Source organism: Epinephelus fuscoguttatus, linkage group LG10 (assembly GCF_011397635.1).
Source record: "Epinephelus fuscoguttatus linkage group LG10, E.fuscoguttatus.final_Chr_v1".
Taxonomy (NCBI): domain Eukaryota; kingdom Metazoa; phylum Chordata; class Actinopteri; order Perciformes; family Serranidae; genus Epinephelus; species Epinephelus fuscoguttatus.
In genome coordinates this window covers 27,245,266-27,264,334 of record NC_064761.1, presented here as the reverse complement: position 1 = coordinate 27,264,334, position 19,069 = coordinate 27,245,266, and the positions used below count along the sequence as shown (strand labels likewise).

Below are 19,069 nucleotides of genomic sequence, written 5' to 3'. Positions count from 1 at the left end.
GAGAGATTTGTTCCTTTGTACTTTGTTTATGGCAACGCAAATAAATCAGCAACAATGTGATTTATTAAATTCATGAAGCCGAAAGTGACATAAATTTTACTGGGGTAAAAAAAACAAATTTAATAAATGGAAAAAATGTGGCAAAAGTCTACTGCAAATTAATCATCAAACAGTGTTTTCCTGAGGCAAGGCAGACAGGCTCAGCTCATTAGAGTTAATATGGGCCAACTGGTAGCCTGGTATAAATGTTGTTCAGCTGAACAATTATTTACCAATTCCCACACAGACAGTGGAGTCTCTCTTATAGCATCTTCCAATTCATTGTTTTACAGTTTACAGTCTTATAACCACTCTTTTCGTTGCATTTAAGTTAAACCAACTGTAAGCTAGCAGCTCAGCACCAAACAGCAGGTAGACACAATTAGCAGTTAGCCGTGAGCAGTTAACAGTAGAAGTTAGCCGTTAGCAGTTAATGGTAGCCGCTAGCCGTTAGCCTGTGAGCATAGTGAAGCATTTAGCGGCTAAAAGAGCCAACTTTTCCCCCTAAGGAGTTGAAAAAAGAGCGTAGATATTCAACCTACATTTGTCAGGTAAACAGGAACACGAGTCCAAATAAATTATACTTTGGCTCCTCGTCTGCTGTATGTGTAAATTAGCAACTGTAAGCTAGTATTTGTTAGCTATCATATTTACAGCGACGTCATCCGGCATTAAAATGTAGACGTTGTGTTTACATGTGGGTGTGCTGCCCTCATGTGGCCAATAAAAGATTGATAATGCAAGTGTGACTGAGCAGAAATCAAAAAGAAAAATATACATTTACCCAATTTAGCTGCAAAAATAACTTGTGTTTTGTTACATTATACATTAAACGAAAACATTTTTGTTTTAGCTCCAGTTTTTCACAGATTTAAGTTAAAAATATGGGACTTTTTATGCACATCGAAGACTTTATCTCTCAGATTGTGGTTGCAAATTTGTTAAAATCCATGTTGGTGAGAACTTTTCCAAGATAATCCACCCCACCTGACAGGTGTGGCATATCTAGCTGCTAATTAAATAGCATCATTACTACACAGGTGTGCCTTGTAATGGTCACAATCTTTTATTGGGGTGCTTCTTTTATTTATTTAACCACATAAGTCCTGTTGAGATCAATGATTGCTTTTACAAGGGAGACCTGGCCAAGACAACAGCACACAAAAAGTTACAGCCAAACAACCACGCAATAAAAAACAGAAAAGATACACAGTTACATGTAGAAATAGTAGAACACCTATGCACAATGGCAAGATCCAACTGACTCATTCGTCCTTGCACCTATGAAAGCTTTAAAATCAGGCAGAGAAACCACTAAAAGGCTTCTCTAAAATTTGCTGTTTCATCGTGACAAAAAACTTTAATGATGATTTCACATGACTACCACTAAAGAAATGCTTGTAGAAGTGCCCACTAACACAAATTCCCACAACTTTGCAACCACGATTTGAGAGAAATAAGGCTTTTGTGTGCATAAAAAAGTCTCATATCTTAACTTAAACCTGTGAAAATGGGAGCAAAAACCAAAGTGTTGGATTTAAAGTTTTGTAATTAGTATAAAAGACACTGGGAAACATCATGCAGCGATGCACCTAAGCTCCATATCTCACTTAGCAGGGAAATATCATACTTCAATGCTTTTTTTCCAGCTACTTTTGAGCTAATTTCATTTATCATAATTAGTATAATAATTAGAGAGAAACAATGTGACAGTCAGACAGTGGTGGTCATAACAACAACAGGCAACAGGTTCTACGCCCAGATGAAGCAGAGTTGTTTTTAAACTACTGTGCTGCTGCAGGATCACACGTCTGCCTTTCTGACAACTCCTAAAATATATATTTTATTTTTATACTGAGTAACTGGCAAATAAACAAATTTACTGGAATAGCCTAGCAGGACATTGCCTCCACATGAAGAAGGGACTAAAATCAAATTATTGCACTCAGGTTCCACACTGATTGGAATGACCAGCCCTGCCCGAAGTCAAGTAATTGTAACTCATTCACTGAAGCACACTTTAACAGGTTTTCTTTTCAGGGAAACAATTCAAACAAAATCTCACTGACCAAGCCCATTACCTCTGACATGTTGAATCCAGCTCTCCAGGGGGTTATGGGACAATCGGTAAAGGGACTTAAATTATATGTAGCTGCTTAATGATTATGAGCTGACAGAAAACACTGGGTTCTATCAAGTCCTGTCCTCTTTCCTTTGATACATAGGCTATCTATATGTATAGTTATGAGTTTATAGCCAATGTATTTGTCTGTACAGTTGTCCATTGTGGTGTTCCTGGCAGGGGGAGCTGTGTCTGAGAAATAGATGGGGGAAGTACCATTGATCTGGTGCTTACTGAATCCATTTCACAAATTATGTTTTCAAACTGGCTGAACAGGAATGCCAACACAATTTAACTGATATATATATAAGGGTGTTCGAGCACAGACAGCTGGATCTGGGTATTATACTCCCAGAAAAGCACCAGTTACACCAACAGGAAAATACAACAAAGACAAAACAAATCGACTTCATGATCGATAGTAATAAAATAGACTAAACACCCAAAGCTTTTCCAGACAAATATGGTTAGTAAAGGGTTGAATGACAAATAGGCCTCTTCCAGAATATGAAAGCTACTAAAATGGACACAGACATTGATGTTGGCAGCAAAGTTGATACAACAATAAACATAAACTGTATAATGCTACAAGCACAAGGCTGCTCTTTAAGTCACTCCAGATCTTATCAGCACATGGCTCATCTGTAGTGCATTTACATGAAGGCCATTTGGAGTGTGCTTATGTATACATACCATATGTGGCCTACAGTATATTCAATACTGACACACTTTAATAACACTTTGTTAACAACAACTTGTTTATGGTAATTTACCATCTGCTAGTGAGATCGCTACACTCAGATAAAAAGACACATACTCTAATCAATCTCCTCTGTGGTGTCTTTTGTCTGTGATCATTCAAAATGTTGGAAAACACACTTATTCACTTAGATCAGAAGATTAGCATCACTCTCATGTCTAGTCATATCGATCTTCTCATCTAACTCTCTGCAAGGACACAAAAAAGCATCCAAAAGGTCTAACTGCTCCTTTAAAGCGGCTACAAGGAGCTTTTATCTGGTTATGAAACAGTCTCAGTTTAATACTGATGCCTCTATGTGACCTACATAAGCAAACAAGTCCATCAGCGAGAAGACAGACTTTTTTTCTATAGGGTATTCTTAATGCCTGACCCTTTGTCCGATTCCTCAGATGAAATGGTTTACAGCATGTAGATCGGAAGAGCCAAAGTCTGCACTTTCCCACGTAAAGTTTAACAGCGAGTGATATATAAGCCAGATAAAAGAAATCAGGAGGAGAATTCATTCATCTATTTTATTTCCTACATCACATTTTGTGGTTATGGCTGATACTGGGGCAGGATGAGCAAAGAGAAAAAGAAAAAAAATTATAGCTGCTGCGCAGTGATGGGTCGGGTCCGGGCATTTTTAGGCAATTCTGACCAACAAGCATAAGAATTGGAAGACAATTAGGAATTTAGCAACACAATCTGCCTTTTGCATCAGCTGAGTCTTGAACTCACAACATCTGAGACTGAGAATCAATTTCTATCTCACTCAGCTAATTAGTCAGTGACAATTCACGTGTAGCTTCACAAATTGACTACGCCAGACATGCAGGTTTAGCAGCCGTCCATGCATGGAATTTATTTTAACAATGATTGATTTGCTTCATAAGTGAAAAACTGATGTTTAACTAGTTGAGCTATGTGCAAAGTGAGAAGCCTCAGATGGTTTCACACTGAAGTGGTATTGACACTGGATCTTTGTGCAAAGTTTGGTTTATTTTCAAGCATGAGAAGGCAGATTTTCTAGCAGAAAAAAGACATGAAGATGCTGCACAGTGATCAGTCACGCTCAGGCAATTTTAAGCAATAAGCTGGAGCACAAGAAGATGTTTACATTACAATGTGGATTCTGCACCAGTTGAGGTTCGAATCCACAACCTCTGGAACCTAAGATGGTCATAATTTGCCACACATCATCTACCATGACTCTAGAATTTTGTCTTTTTTTCATGAACATTGAAGATTTATTTAGCAAGAATTTGCATGTATATGTTTACAGTACCGTTTACAGTCAAACATTTTGATGCACTGTAGGCTCAATTTTTGATAAATCGAAAATCGGAGAAACATAGTTTTTGTAGGACAGTCTGAAGATGCTCTCTGTAAACTTGATGCTCAAGTTTGGTGTCAATTGAGCAAAAATTGTGGGAGGAGATAGGTTTAATAAGTTTTACAGTTTTTGAAAAAAACAGAGTGATGAACTTCATAATTTTTAATAGGTTTAAATGTACAAAGGTTTTTTCAGTATTGGGGCTACAGTTTGAAAGTTGTGAAGTTGTAGCGCGTATGGTTGATTTGTTATGAATTTTCAGAGTTTCAAACTTTAGACGCTTGCTGTAGCGCCACACTCAGGACTAGCTGCCCGGACCCTAAAAATCACCAAAGAACAAAAAAAGTTGACGTATTTCTTCGTCTTTCTCTTGGCAAGTTGGTGTGTGTACAACGTCGGTGAAGCTTCTCAGTCATCCAGGTCATAGCGCTATGTCGTAGGCGACTTACTAGCGTTTCTTGAAGACGTTTCACCTCTCATCCAAGGAGCTTCTTCAGATCTAACTGACTGGTGTGGAGTCACAGATTTTTAAATTCTGTGTGGGTGTGAACCCTTACAGAGTCGTTGAGTTCACATGTGGAATACACAGAGCTGACCGTAAACAGGTAAGAGGACGTCATCTGCAAACTGCAATAAAAATCCCAGTGTGGACACATATTCCAAGTGCGCTGTATACATATCCAAAGAATGCTCCTAAAACCCAAATATTATCGGCACATCCCATGTCTTAATCGGAAAATGCCACATTCGGAAAAGGGCCTGCTTCGGAATATCCAAAAAGGATATGCTGTTTACAAGACCTGCATCAAATGTATTATACTGTTACATTCTGAATAATAGTGGAAATTAGTGTGCATGTAAATGTAGTGAGTGATAAAGCACGGGCGAAAACATGAGTCGACCTTAGTCGGTCATTAAACAGATGCAGGCTTTGAAAGGATTCAAAACCGACCTTGAACTGGCCATCTTCCTCCTCGATTGCTATGTAATACGTCTATTTTGTTTATGAAATACATTGTGAGAGGTGTTTTTTACATCCATATGTGACCAGATCTAAATCTTTACGACACCAGGCGCTGGTGCTCATGGACACAATACTGCTTTTGTCCACAGGGGCTGCCAAAATCAACAGAAGAAGAAAGTTCCTTGTAGATGCTTTAATATTGACATGAAATTTAGAAAAACAATTGAAAACAATGGCTTGTGACCAGGAATGAGGAGGAAGAAGAGGTATTAATTTGTATAATTAGACAAAGATAAAGGTTGATTTTTTTTTTTTGATTTTTTTTTTGCAAGCATTATCAGAACCATTAGTTCAGCCCGACCCACAGCGCCAGTACAAAAACAGACCTTCACCACAGAGTCCTAAAAAACATCCACACCGCAAAGCAATGACTAAAACATCAGTGCTCAGCTGCTTCCTCTGCACTCCACTGTGGTTGCTCCACACAATTATCAAAACCACTCTGCCAAGAAAGTTGACTGTAGTTTGATCCGATTCTCCTAATTGGCTCTTTAGAGGTTGGTTGCTGATCACTCACTGAGCTTTCAGACTGCCATTATCCGAAATTGTCAACAAACTATCTAAAGTGTTACTCACAGCTGTGTGGTGACTTTCCAGTTACTGGGGTCAGATAAAGCAGACGAAAGACTGTGAGTCTTTACGAAAACTCAACCACAGTATGAGAGGGAAATTGTTTTTAACGCTCTTTGTTGAACAGCCAGGTGTCTGCAAGGTTACTAATGAGGAGTGAAGGAGAGGCTCAGGCAGGCGAGGAACCTTCTCACACCTGCTGCCCCTGACGGCCCACGCAACTGCCTGATTGCACATCATGTTTCACCACATCCTCCCCTCAACCTGGATGTCAACCTGGTGAGTGGCCAACCATGCGTCAGGAAGTGTTATGTCACCTGAAGCCACTCTAATGGGAGATGCGTTTGAAAGGAAATATGGCGTAACATTTAGGCCGGCTGAAAATAACCATGTTTGGTGCAGGAGATTCAACAACAATGTCAAGAATCTTGAGGACACCTTAAAGGATCCGGGTGGAATTGAGGAAATATACATTTAATGCCAGAAATCTGATCATTTCAGTCATAAAATATGGCCTGCTGATGGCTGTAAGGATCAAGTTGTTCTATCTGTGCTTCTTTGTTTTACAGGCAAAATGGCAGAATATGGCAATATGATGACAAGTTAAAACAAATATTACAAAGGAAACCTTTTTATCAACTGACTAAGAACACACTGTAAGACCAATGCCTTTAGGAGTTATCCAACACAGTCGAGTGGGAACAGAGGACACAGAACATGTTCTGTACACACCTACTATGACTCAAGTGTTTCAAAGTTACAGTGTCCAATCACCTTGAGTTACACTCTATGCTGTGAGTTATCTTACAGCTTTGTTTGCCTTATACAAACAGAAGAACAAAGACTAATTAAACAGACAGCTCATCCAAGAGGAAGGAACACTGACTCCACATAAATACTGTATTAGCCAAGGCACATACAGTATGAATGTGTAAGTGTTCCCTCAATGAGAAGTCTAATTTTCTCTATAGCTCAGCCAGCCTCTAATATAAAGCCGTGACTCCCTCATAATATAGCCACTGCATATTACTATTCTGTATTATACAGAGTGCATCAGGCAGTGCCAACATTTACAATTTACAACTTTCTATTACACACTGTGGTGCATTTCAGTGAGCAAATGGAGCCAGTGAATAGAGCCAGATGTATAGAGTGTAATGGGCAAAATGTATTTAAACTATTCTGAATGTAGCATCAACATTCAGGACACAAAGAGGATGAAACTACAATGATGTTTCTACTCAACAGACTCAAAAGTCGACGACAAGGAGCACACACTAGCACTGTGGTGCTTTGAGCTAAATGTCAGCATCCTAATATCCTCATGGTGACAATGTTAACATGCTAATGTTTAGCAGGTTAAATCTTTAATACCTTTATGTTCATCATCAGTGTTGGCAATTATTTGGTCATAAACCAAAGCATTAGACAAATTTAAATTTTGACCTGATGACGGCGATATAGAAATTTTTAAAGGGAACGCCACTGACTTTACACATCAATGTCTGCTTACAGGTGTTGGAGGGTGCTACTGAAAGTGTGAAAAAAACAATGCTCTCTAATACCTAATTGACAGAATAGGTCAATTTCCACTGACTTCCAAAACGATATATCACCATTACGGATGCACAATACTGGATTTTTTGCTGATATCCAATATGCCGATATAAAACAACTTATTTTGCCGATGACTGATACAGATATATCCACTTTTTTCCCCACCTAATTTTAGTGATCATCAAGTCTTTTCTGTAGTGGAGTTAACGTCATATTATACATGCATGCTCTTATCGTGATGGCCCACCAGCAGATGGAGACATGAAATTGAATGCTTTTCAGTGTATGTAATATTCATTCATAGTGCAAATTAAGAAAAAGCATGTTGGCTCATTTTTAAAGCCAATATCGGCTGATGCTGATTATCGTGCATCCCTACTTTAATTCACTTTGAAATTCTTGGCCAGGCCTCTTCCTAGTGAAGTTTGTGTGCACTGCTGCTAACATATTGCTGTGAACAGCTGTTGCTCTTACATGCAGGTTTGTCCTGTTGTGGGTGTGTAGTGCAGCCTGACCTCTACTTTAGGTCTCAGTACTGTCCTTGAGTTGCTGGTGGACAATCATGACAAGTATGAACAGTCACTGTTACACTATAAAACTTGCTGTGGTTAGGTTTAGGCAACAGGACTAAGTGATGAGGATCAAAACAACATCAGAGTTTGGCTTTAACAAGTACTTTTGTTACTAGATATGTCACTAACATAGTATGCTACACATACTAGCATACTAGGCCACGTTGCCATCAAAAGAAGTCAATGTTAACTATGGGCCACAAACAACAGTCTCTTGGGTAAAAGTCCTGTGCTTGATCCATCTTTATGCAACATTACATGGACTATGACCACTAGAGTGTGCTGCCTTACAATAAACTTGAGTATGGGTCGTAATAACACAGTCGACCTACAGTTAATGGCTGTTTTTCTAGTGAGAGCGCCTGGGAAAAAAAAGTTATATAAAGCTTTTCTTGGTTTCAGAGGGAGCTGCGCAAAATATTCCTCCATTGCCTCAAGTGATGTCAACTGAGTCTGCCTCGGTTGGAGCTGAAGACGACAATTAAAAAAAAATAACTAGAAATACCACCCTGCAGTTTTATGCCTTTGCATGCCAGTCAAGTGTCTCCTACAGTTTGCATCCATGTCCGTGAAAACATTGACGCTTCACACACGTTTCCCCCCTGGCAGCACAGAGAAGATCTATACAAACAGCACAGTTTCAAGATTTGTATCATCAATTCAGTATCTGACCAAAAGTCTCCCCTTCTGCTCCTGACATATGATGTTGAATAATGTCCAGAAAAGTGTTTTATGCAGAATATTGTGATGTCACAGTGAAGCTGACCTTTGACCTTTTGGATATAAAATGTCATCACATCTTTAATTTATCCTGTTAGACATCTCTGTAAAGGTTTGTCATAATTTGTATATAAATTCTTGAGTTATGGCCAAAAGCATGTTTTGTGAGGCCACACAGACCTTGACCATTGACCTTTGACCCTCAACCTTCCACCACCAAATCCTAATCAGTTTATTCCTCAGTCCAAGTGAACATCTATGCCAAATTTAAAGATAATCCCTCAAGGTGCTCTTGAGATATTACGTGCACAAAAGTGGGATGGACGGATGGGCAAACCTTCCGGCTATGGAGGCAATCACCCATTCACACACACACTTAAATGAAAGCTACTAAAATCATTTAAATGCAAAGGCTTGCCTGCCCATCGGGCAGAAACTTGGAGTTCACCTTGACATGCAGACAGGAACAGATGGTGATCGAACCTCGTGATTAATGGACGATCGCTCCTCTTCCTGAGTTACAGCCACCCAGCAATAATAACTGGTGAAGAATACAAGGATAATAACTAAACCAGCAAAACTTCTCCACTGCACCTCAGCAGCACAGTCTATTCCACCCACAGTCACTATTGTTGTCTCTATATTAATACCTCATCTCCTCTGCATCTGGAAAAAAATGAATGTATTTAATGACAAAGACAGTTCTTTTCAACCTACACATTTCCAATGCAGATGTAGCACCTTCTGTAGATGTGTTAGTGTGAATACTGTGCACGTTTTGCTCATCCTGTACGTGTGCTGTAAATTCGCTTTTGTTCCTGTTATTTTGCACATCCTGTATATGCTGCATAATTTCGCACACTTTTTTTTTGTTAATTCATATTAGTCTCACTATATAACACTCCCATTGTACAGTGCGAAGCTGTTCTTGCCATTCATTTCAAGCATCCATTTACTTCAATCTTATTTTTAGTATCTGTATCCTTCCACTATGATATTCTGTAACAGCAACAACCCAATTTTCCTGCAGGGTTTATTAAAATTTCATATCATTGTTGTGTTAGTGGTATGCCATGAGCACTGAATTACCTCAGTTTGAATAGATCAATTAATTGGAAGCCTGGGTAACAGACATTTGAGAGTGAACATACAAGGCAACTCAACTTGGGAATTAGTTTTCTGTGTTATCTCGTACATTTTGCTTTCAAATTGGACATGTATACCCGGGAGCTCAGTCAGACCTAATAAAAAACGTTATCAAACAACAAAGAATAGTTTTAAATTCATGGTATTCTTGTGTTTGGCAAGTTTCAGCTGCTGAGCATTGATGTATTACTAAACGGGCCTACCGGGCACAGGCCCAGGCACCTAAAGTGTGAGGTGGCTTCCTTGGCCTTCTCCTGCAAAATGTCACTTAAATTAGCACGCACCGACAAGGAAGAGACTCGGTATGACCACAAAAGTGCACAAAAGGCTGCAAAGAGATGTAAAGGAACTGCAAAGAGACAAAAAATCACTACAAAAGAGAAACAAAATTACCCCAAAGAGACACAAAACGACCAAAAGAGAAATAAAATTACCCCAAAGAGACAACTACAACAAACGACTACAAACAGGACATCCAAAATTAGAGACACAAAACCACAAAAAGATTTATAATGACTACAAAGACCCGCAAAACAACAAAAAAATGAGGCAAACCCACCACAAAGTCTGTGTGTCTTCCTCCTGTGTAGGAGAGGTTGTGAGGCCTTTTCCATATTTCTGCCTAGGGGCCCACTCTCTCATAATCCCCCCATGCTACTGAGACTCACACACACAAGCTTTATATTCATTTTCTTCAATAGTTTATAAGGCAGTTGGGCTTTTTGTCTTTAACTGCAGCCAGGTAGACCATGACAGATGCTTCTCAAAGGGATCCCACTGCGATGACCTTCAAAGCTAAGCCATTACGTAACACCACTGACACATCAGATCAGTAATGATCAACACTACTAATAGGACCACCACACTGTTATGGGTATATCAGTGGATGGCAAAGAAACCTCATGGTAAAAACCTGGCAGAGGGACTGACATAGGGTGGAGTATGATGCATTTCCACAACCCTGTGCTGTCATTATTAATTTAGACTTTATAATCTGGTATCTAAACATAGCTATGCCATATAACAGTTTGATATAGATATTATACCTTGAACATATTCAGGAATGTTTAGAAGTCCTACAACATTATAACACAAGTGGAAATATCCAGTACAGAGTAGGGCACAACATCATGATCATTCAAGGAGTTTTGGTTTCCAGAAGGTTTCCAAAGTCTGCCTTGAAATAGTGGACTAATTTTTTACAATGTAGAAATTCTCCTTCTGCTTAACATAAACACATGCTTCACCACTCATTTTAATGATTTCTGCTGCATGTCTGTTCAGAGCTGCAACAGTTAATTGATTAGCTGACAAAACAAAGTAATTGAATTCTGTAGGAAAGAATTGTCCAGGCATAAAATCCTATGAAAAGGCTTTTACAACATAATGTCTGCACAATGACATTACAGCACTCTACCTGTATACATATGATATTAGAAAGATTTGTCTTGCATATACACATTACTGCTGTGCAATATTGTTTTCCACAGGGAACACATAGCAATAAGGCCAGTGACATTTAAATCTTTGCCAAATTTACCCACAAGGCTGCAGGGAAACCACATTGTATTTGAAGCATAGGCCCATTCTACACAAACATATAAATGAATGATTGCTGATTTTAGCTGCTCTGAGATGAAAGAAATGTGTGAGAATATATATGCGTGTATCTTGGGGATAGCAGAGATAAGTATCTGTTGCAGTCATTACTCAGATTCAGTGTCGGGCTCATTGAGAAGCCACTGTGTCACTGTACTAACATCTTTAAACCTGTACATTTTCTGATTCAATGCACACTGACTTGGCTTCTTAAACAGTATGTTGTCAGTGCTTTGTTTTCGGCACATCAGAAATGTCTGAGAGACAAACCACATCAATGTAGCACAGTTAAGATGAAGCAGACTACAAAAAGGAAAAAGCAAAGTGTTCTAGCGGTCGGAAGAACTGCAAAAAAAACTGTAAAGTTTGGACCCAGCCACAGCCATGTATTTTGTCAAAGTAGTACTGAGCCTTAAAGCAAAGCCTGCTCATTGTTTTAGACAGCAGCAGCAACTGAATGAGAAAAACACCACATGAAAGAAATGCATTTATTAATACTGTCAGAGCTGGATCTGGTTATATCAATAAAAATATCTAATTGCCTTTGTTAAGATGGTGTACAAACTGCAGTGAAGACAAAGTGTCAACATCTGAGCAAACAAAGTACAGTCATCACCAGTCTCTAGACCACGGATACTTAACTTAACTTGCCTGAGGGCCGCTTTTGCAAAATGGCAAGAGGCCAGGGGCCAGTTGATAAACATTCATTCATTCATTCATCTTCTAACCACTTCATCCTCTTGAGGGTCGCGGGGGGGCTGGAGCCTATCCCAGCTGACACTGGGCGAGAGGCAGGGTACACCCTGGACAGGTCGCCAGACTATCACAGGGCTGACACATAGAGACAGACAACCATTCACGCTCACATTCACACCTACAGACAATTTAGAGTTACCAATTAACCTAGTCCCCAATCTGCATGTCTTTGGACTGTGGAAGGAAGCCGGAGTGCCCGGAGAGAACCCACGCTGACACGGGGAGAACATGCAAACTCCGCACAGAAGGGCTCCCACGCCCGGGATCGAACCGGCAACCCTCTTGCTGTGAGGGTGCTAACCACCACACCACCGTGCCGCCCCAACATTGTTAATATGTAATGTAAATAATACATAATAAAATGAATAATGATGAATTAAACAGTCTCATGACTTATTTTTCTTTGAAAATCTTTATTTTTATATTAACTGACTTAACTGGCTTTAACTTAACTTTCTGTCTTAACTTTCTTTCTGTTTCTCATGATGATGCCTGATTACTAGCAACCTTGCTTACAGCCATTGTTATTTCGCAAATTTAACATAAAGGTTTAGGATTGGTCTGAGGTGGCAAAAAATGAAGGCAAATTCATCTGTTCAATTTTCACTGAATTCCCTGTTTTCACACTTTCAGTGTTTTCTGTCCTCTCTCGTCTTTCGCAAGAGGCAAATCCAATCACAGCAGCCCCACACAAGCCAGGTATACGCAGGACTACAACCAATATAATAAATGTTTTAACATTTCATCGACTAAAATGTGAGCAATGTCTACAGCCTGGTGCCTTTTCTTTAAACATCAAGATTAGTGGCTTGTCTTGAGTCTCCTTTGCAAAGCTAGCCATGGATTCCAAATCCAGACAGGAAAAGTCTTTGAGGAAAACAGTGAATTTAATAGTGCATAGACAGATTTATTTACTGCAAGGTACCAAATATCCATTAATACCTAACTGCAGAGTAGCCACCTAATGGTAAAACATATTAATGAGTAAGCAGATTTATACTTGTGTGGCAGACCTGCCTACACACGTGGCAACTTGTGCGGTGGTGTGTTTGAATCGCTCTGCAGTTACACCTCCAAAACACTAGTCTGCGATGGAGGTTTCTGTGAAGTGCTTTAGTTGATTCAAAACACACCCAAAACACACATTAAACATGGCTTATGAGAGATAACTTCAAACACAAGTACACAAATCGGCTTCACTATAACTTGCAGCATTCACAGACAAAGCATTTGTCTTTATCTGGACACATTTTCCCCACAAATACAACATGCTAAAGTTTTTAGCACAAGTCTATGGCATTTTACATTGTATAAATTAGCCTAGCTGCTAGCGGACTTTTCCTCTTCTCATATGAAGCCAGGGACAACAGCAACATTTAACAAAGGTAACGATACAAAATTCAGCTCCATTACAACTCACAAGGTTCACTGACAAAACAACCGTCTTATACTAAACACATTTTCCAAACAAATACAACATGCTAACATTATTAGCACAAGCCTATGGCATCTTACGTTGTATAAATTAGCCTAGCGACGAGCTGAGATTACCTCTGCTCGTATAAAGCCAGGATGAATCCCCCGAAGGATAAATCATACACAAGACTGATATTCTAATTTTGTGGAGGCTTCATTGTCTTCAGGTTTTATTGTTTCTTATCTGTGTAATTAAAGGAAATAAAAGCTTCTTTTCTATTCATTTTTTGGACGCAAAATGGCTCTTCTGGTAGTACAGGTTGCTGACCCCTGGTCTAGAGAATCCTCCCCTGGCAATTTTTCTTTATAAACAAGCTCTATTTGAAGCTTTTTATGCACTCTTTTTATGCACACTAATGCCAATCTAATGTGAATTTGTTTGAGGGATACCTGGCACCCTAGGTGCTCTAGACCCATAGACTGTAAGCAGAAACTAATACCACAGGTTGATAAAATGAGTAGTGTCTTATTTACAGTACGTTTGTTTTTGCCTCTAATTGACTGCCTTTGTCTCTAACAGAAAGAGTGACAGTTTGTGTCAACTTAACATGTATTCAGTGTGCTTCCTGAGGCTATAAAAGACAGAATTAATCATCTTTGTAAATGACGAATCACAATTATTCAGTATTGTGAATATGCATTGCAGGTGGCACAAGGAAACATACAGCTTGTCACAGTTCAGGAGGTACAGTTAGGTTCAGTTTTATGCTGAACAGAGGCACTAATTTATACACCATGAAAACCAATTTGCACCCCTTCCAAGGAAAGTGGTGCTATTCATCCAGGACAATCAGAGCAGTTAACAAGAAAGGACAATAACAGGAAGATATAGCCAAACTAGACTGGGGGTGGGAAGTGACAAATGTTAATGTGATGGAATAATTAACAAGACACTACAGAGAAGCAGGAATGATCGAAGCAACGGCCCATTTGCCCTCATTCAGGGGGTCTTTTGATCAATACCAGGCAGCACAAAACTGATCACCTGCCTATTGAACCACTGACTGGTAACTGGGTGTTGCAGGAGATTGCATGGCTGCAATTTTAAGACCCCACTTAAGGAAAAAGAGAGATGTGAGGAGGACTGGCAACACAGTGTCGCCTCCAGCAGCATGTCATCTGTAACACTGATTATTCAACTGCCTCTTCCTGTATTGTCAAACTCCTCATGACGTGCTGTTATTCAGCTTGTGATTGATTACTTTATCTAAATACATCACCTGTTTTCAAAGAGATAATACACATCTGACAACCCAAGATTAGATGAATGATACAAACAAATCAAAACATTTTAGAATCCAAAACCTCATCAAAAACTCCACTTCCCTCCTATTCACCGCGGCAAATGTAGTCTCGATTTTCTCATCTGTAATTAATCCCTCCTTCCTCGAGGTAATGATCAATCCCCAACATCTGAGATTAAACTAGAGAGATTTCTTCTCCTGCACTTCAAATTATATCATTATCTGGTCTGGGCCCACTTAGTAATTAGCAGAGCCAAATTCAAGTCTGCCTCCATGTGGCCTCTACTCTCACACCTGCTTTGTAACTCTGAGCAACACACTCAATATAAAGATCTGAATCTTCTTGTATTAGTCTAATGACTCAGTCTCCTGTGTCATCCTGTTGCTCTGGCAAAAGTGAAGACAGATTAGTGCTCTGTCACTGTCTTTGCACATTGCTCTTCTGGTCATTTTTAGGCTAAAGGAATGGAGTTGAAAACAGCTATTTAATAGATAACATGCCCTCCACAGCCACTTAGACACAGGGGAGTCTTATCTTAATGGCAAAAGTAACATGCTTTGTAATATTGTTAATCAAGAACTGTAGCAGAATTATAAGCTGTTGTGTTTCAAGTCACATAAAAGCTTCACAATCATCCACTTATTCATTGATCAGTATTGTCAGTAAGGACTGAAGCACCCTGTTCCTCTGGCACACAAACACAACCTCTGCCAAAGCAGCTTCATACGCTCCCCACAGTGGTTTTCTTTAACTAACACCTGTTTTAGAATATAAATCATGCAGGATATCTTACCTAAAAAGAGAGAACTCCTTTCCATGTCGTTCACCTTTCAATAGAAAATGAAAATGTGGCGGCAGGTCCGTTGCTACTATCCCCCTGCCAGTGCTGAGAGAGAGTCAGAGAGATAGAAAGAGGGAGACACAGGGAGGGAGGGAGGGAGAGACGTGCCGGGTTATTAGCCAGGGGGAATCGGGGGAATTGGAGCAGTTGCCAGTTACAACAGCTTTTATTGAAAGGACCCCCAAACACTATAAAAGCCGATATTATATGGCATGGTCGAAATGTTGATGAGATCTCACGTAACCATGTGTTTAGAGTGCTCTCATAAACAGCACAGGTAACCTACTTGTTGCCTCCTGCGTGGTCAAACACGCAGCCATAACCTGGGAGCAGGAGTCTTATGGCTCCATGGCTGCACCGCGGTTTATATATTTATGACTCACCTGTTAGCGGTGAGCACACATGCTATCACCAAACTATTTCGCCCTCCTTTTTATTTTATTTTTTTACAATGTGCACTCCATTTGTTGCCATAGGGACCAGTAAAAAAGAAACCAAGCTCGTGCCCCCAATAAAAATCAGTCAAATGGAAAGAATGAAGCGATAATCTCGTGAGGAAAAATGACTCAGGTGAACTGGACTCATGGTTAGTGGGCTATGGTGATTTATTTTTTTATTTTTTTTTTTTTTTTGAATGAGTGGTGCGTTGGCTGTATGTGTGTTCATGAGTGTGTGTATCTGGGTGTGATACACACTCAGGCCGCTGGGTGGCAGTAAATGCATATACATTGTGGTAAGTGAGCTCTGCTTTGTTTGCCATGCATAAACTGCATGTATTTACAGTCTGTGGCTCTGACTAATTAATTATGTTTCAGTTTACCCTTTAAAAGAAAGAAAGAAAGAAAGAAAGAAAGAAACCCAACATTATATGTAAAAAAGTCAATCAAACTCGCAAATGTACATTTATGTAACCATAGTGTTTGTGTAGCCTACTTGTCATATAATCATGAGTTATTTTATATATTTATTTATTTATTTATTTGTCTTATTTCCATTTCACTTTTCTCTATCTGACACTTATGATTTTCTTTAACTGCAAATGTATATGTTTACTTAAAGTTTATTATCTATTTTATTTGTATGTATGCTATAAGTAAACTTACTGATGGTCCAGTACTTGGGGTGGATTTGATGTAACTGTTCTGTGTTTAAGTTTTCCACTTTTTTATATTTGAAAATAAAAAAGACCATGATCCAAAAAAAAAAAAAAAAAAAAAAACACTTGCAAATGTAGGTACATTCATTACTGGTTTTATGTAGGGTGAAGTCAGGTCATTTGACATTTTATGGGGGTAGGTTACCAAGAAAATCACCTAAAACTCTGAAGAAGAGTGTTACTTTTACTTTTATGGATGTCTACTATATTTGCATAAAGAAAAAATGTACTTATCCTCCTTTTATTACTGAACTTCTTTTTTTTTTTTTTTTTTTTTAACGTTGAATCAGTGTGTGTTGAACCTGTACCTCCATGAACTATCAAGGTATGGGCAGGAGGGGATGGGTGGGAGATGGGAGGGATGTTTGTTCAGAAAAGAAAAAAAATGGAAGGAAAAGTATTGTTTCAATTGTAATTTTGTATGTTTTGCAATTAACTTTCAATAAAACAACAGTTTTTTGTTTGTTTTTTTAAAAAAGAAGAAAGAAAATATGTTGCTAAGTAAAACACTTTAGAAATGTTGGACCTTCAAACTCACGAGGAACCCCTACCTCACTCTGATGACATGCTCAGTGAAATAGGGACAGCTCAAATTAAATGAAAGCCTTTCTTGTTATTGCATGTACATCACATACAACAAAATTTGATATCTGTCATTAAAGAAAAACTGTTTCTTTCACTGTGCCTAAACACACACTCACATACCCACACATTAAAAAGAATAAGGCCAAAATATGATAAATAAGGTGCTATAAAAAGGACAAGATAAAGTGCATATGCTGTTGTACATCAGTCCGTGGATGTGCAATTTAAAATTGTTGTGGTGATGGGAGAGGGAGAGTTCAGTCTGTGTATGGCTGTAGGGTAAAAACTGCTCCTCAGTCTGGAGGTGCAGCATTTCAGGGCCCTGTAGTGTCTTCCAGAGGGCAGCAGTAGAACAGGTCCAATAATTTTTTGTGCTGTGTTGACCACCCTCTGGAGAGCTCCCATACCAGGCTGTGATGCAGTACGTCAAGATGCTCTCCACTGAGCAGTGGTAGAAAGACTCAAGCAATTTTGTAGAGAGGTTGGTCCTTCTCAGTGTCCTGAGGTAATATAGTCTCTGTTGGGCCTTTTTCACCAGAGCAGTGGAGTTTACAGTCCATTTGAGGTCCTCGCTGATGTGGCTGGTGAGGTAAAAATGGGACAATCATGTTTGTTTTTTTAATGGTTAAACACATTTATCAGTTTAATCATAATTCATTAAATCATTAATGTATCCTCCTGTGGCTATTCATTAAAAAAGATTGTCCAACTTTTTTTGCCATGCTTTCCCTGTTCCCATACTACCTGTTTCCTTGGTGCCATATTGTCTACAATGGGTAAGTATGTGCTTGCATGCATATAACACTGATGGCTAATTGTAGACTACTGTAGCTGACATGGACTCACTGCATCATCTCTGATATTTTTTAAATGACAAAAATATTGAAAGTGTCTGTAATATGACAGGGTGGCACACAATAGCATACATTATGATTTTATGGCACCTGGTAGCCTAAAAACAAAAATATTCCATTTAAACTTATTTTTTGTGTCCAATTTCATTTAAATGCATAAAGTATTCAATCAAAACTCTGCCCCATATAAAGGCAAAGCAAACAGTAAAAAGGGTTTTGCTTATAAGTCAAACTGTTGATAAAATGCAACATCCTACAGCCATTTTTTTTTATTATAGTCTTATTGATTCAGCTGCAGTACTCTTATTAGCAAAACGAGAAAATCAGCATGCAACATGGTTTACCTTGGAAGTTCTCGGACCAGTGATTTTTTTTTTATCCTTTGATTCTTTAGTGTGCCCAAACTGGTTATATCAGACCAGTATGAGTCATTGTTTCATATAAAGCACAGTTGTATTGACAGTGCTATAAATGTTTGGTTATTGGCTGCTAACATTTAAAGCCCAAGTCCCATTTTACTGTATTTACTAGTGACCTGACTTTACCCTAGTTATTTATACTCAATCATGATAATCTATTAATTTATAGTTTAATATTTTTAACTATTAATGAGAATAGTTTTCTTGTGTATTAATTGTGTTCTTGTGGCTAATTATTTGACTTTTGTCATCCCATGGCTTCTCTATTTTATTCCAGAATATCCAAATATGTGAATTACTTATTAAATAA

The 19,069-nt window shown here is 38.8% G+C and overlaps 1 protein-coding gene across 6 annotated transcripts in view; it reads right to left on the bottom strand.

Annotated features, from left to right (window-relative positions):
• Positions 1 to 15,722, bottom strand: part of LOC125895649 (voltage-dependent R-type calcium channel subunit alpha-1E) — a 149,228-nt gene extending 133,506 nt beyond the window's left edge. For 5 of the 6 annotated variants that reach the window (XM_049587667.1, XM_049587666.1, XM_049587670.1 and 2 more), the window contains exon 1: positions 15,698 to 15,722. The gene's annotated coding sequence lies outside the window, so the exon portion shown is untranslated. Of the gene's footprint in view, positions 1 to 581; positions 679 to 15,697 lie in introns of those variants that run through there. The other variant, XM_049587668.1, reaches the window with a different exon arrangement.
• Positions 15,723 to 19,069: the final 3,347 nt, after the last annotated feature.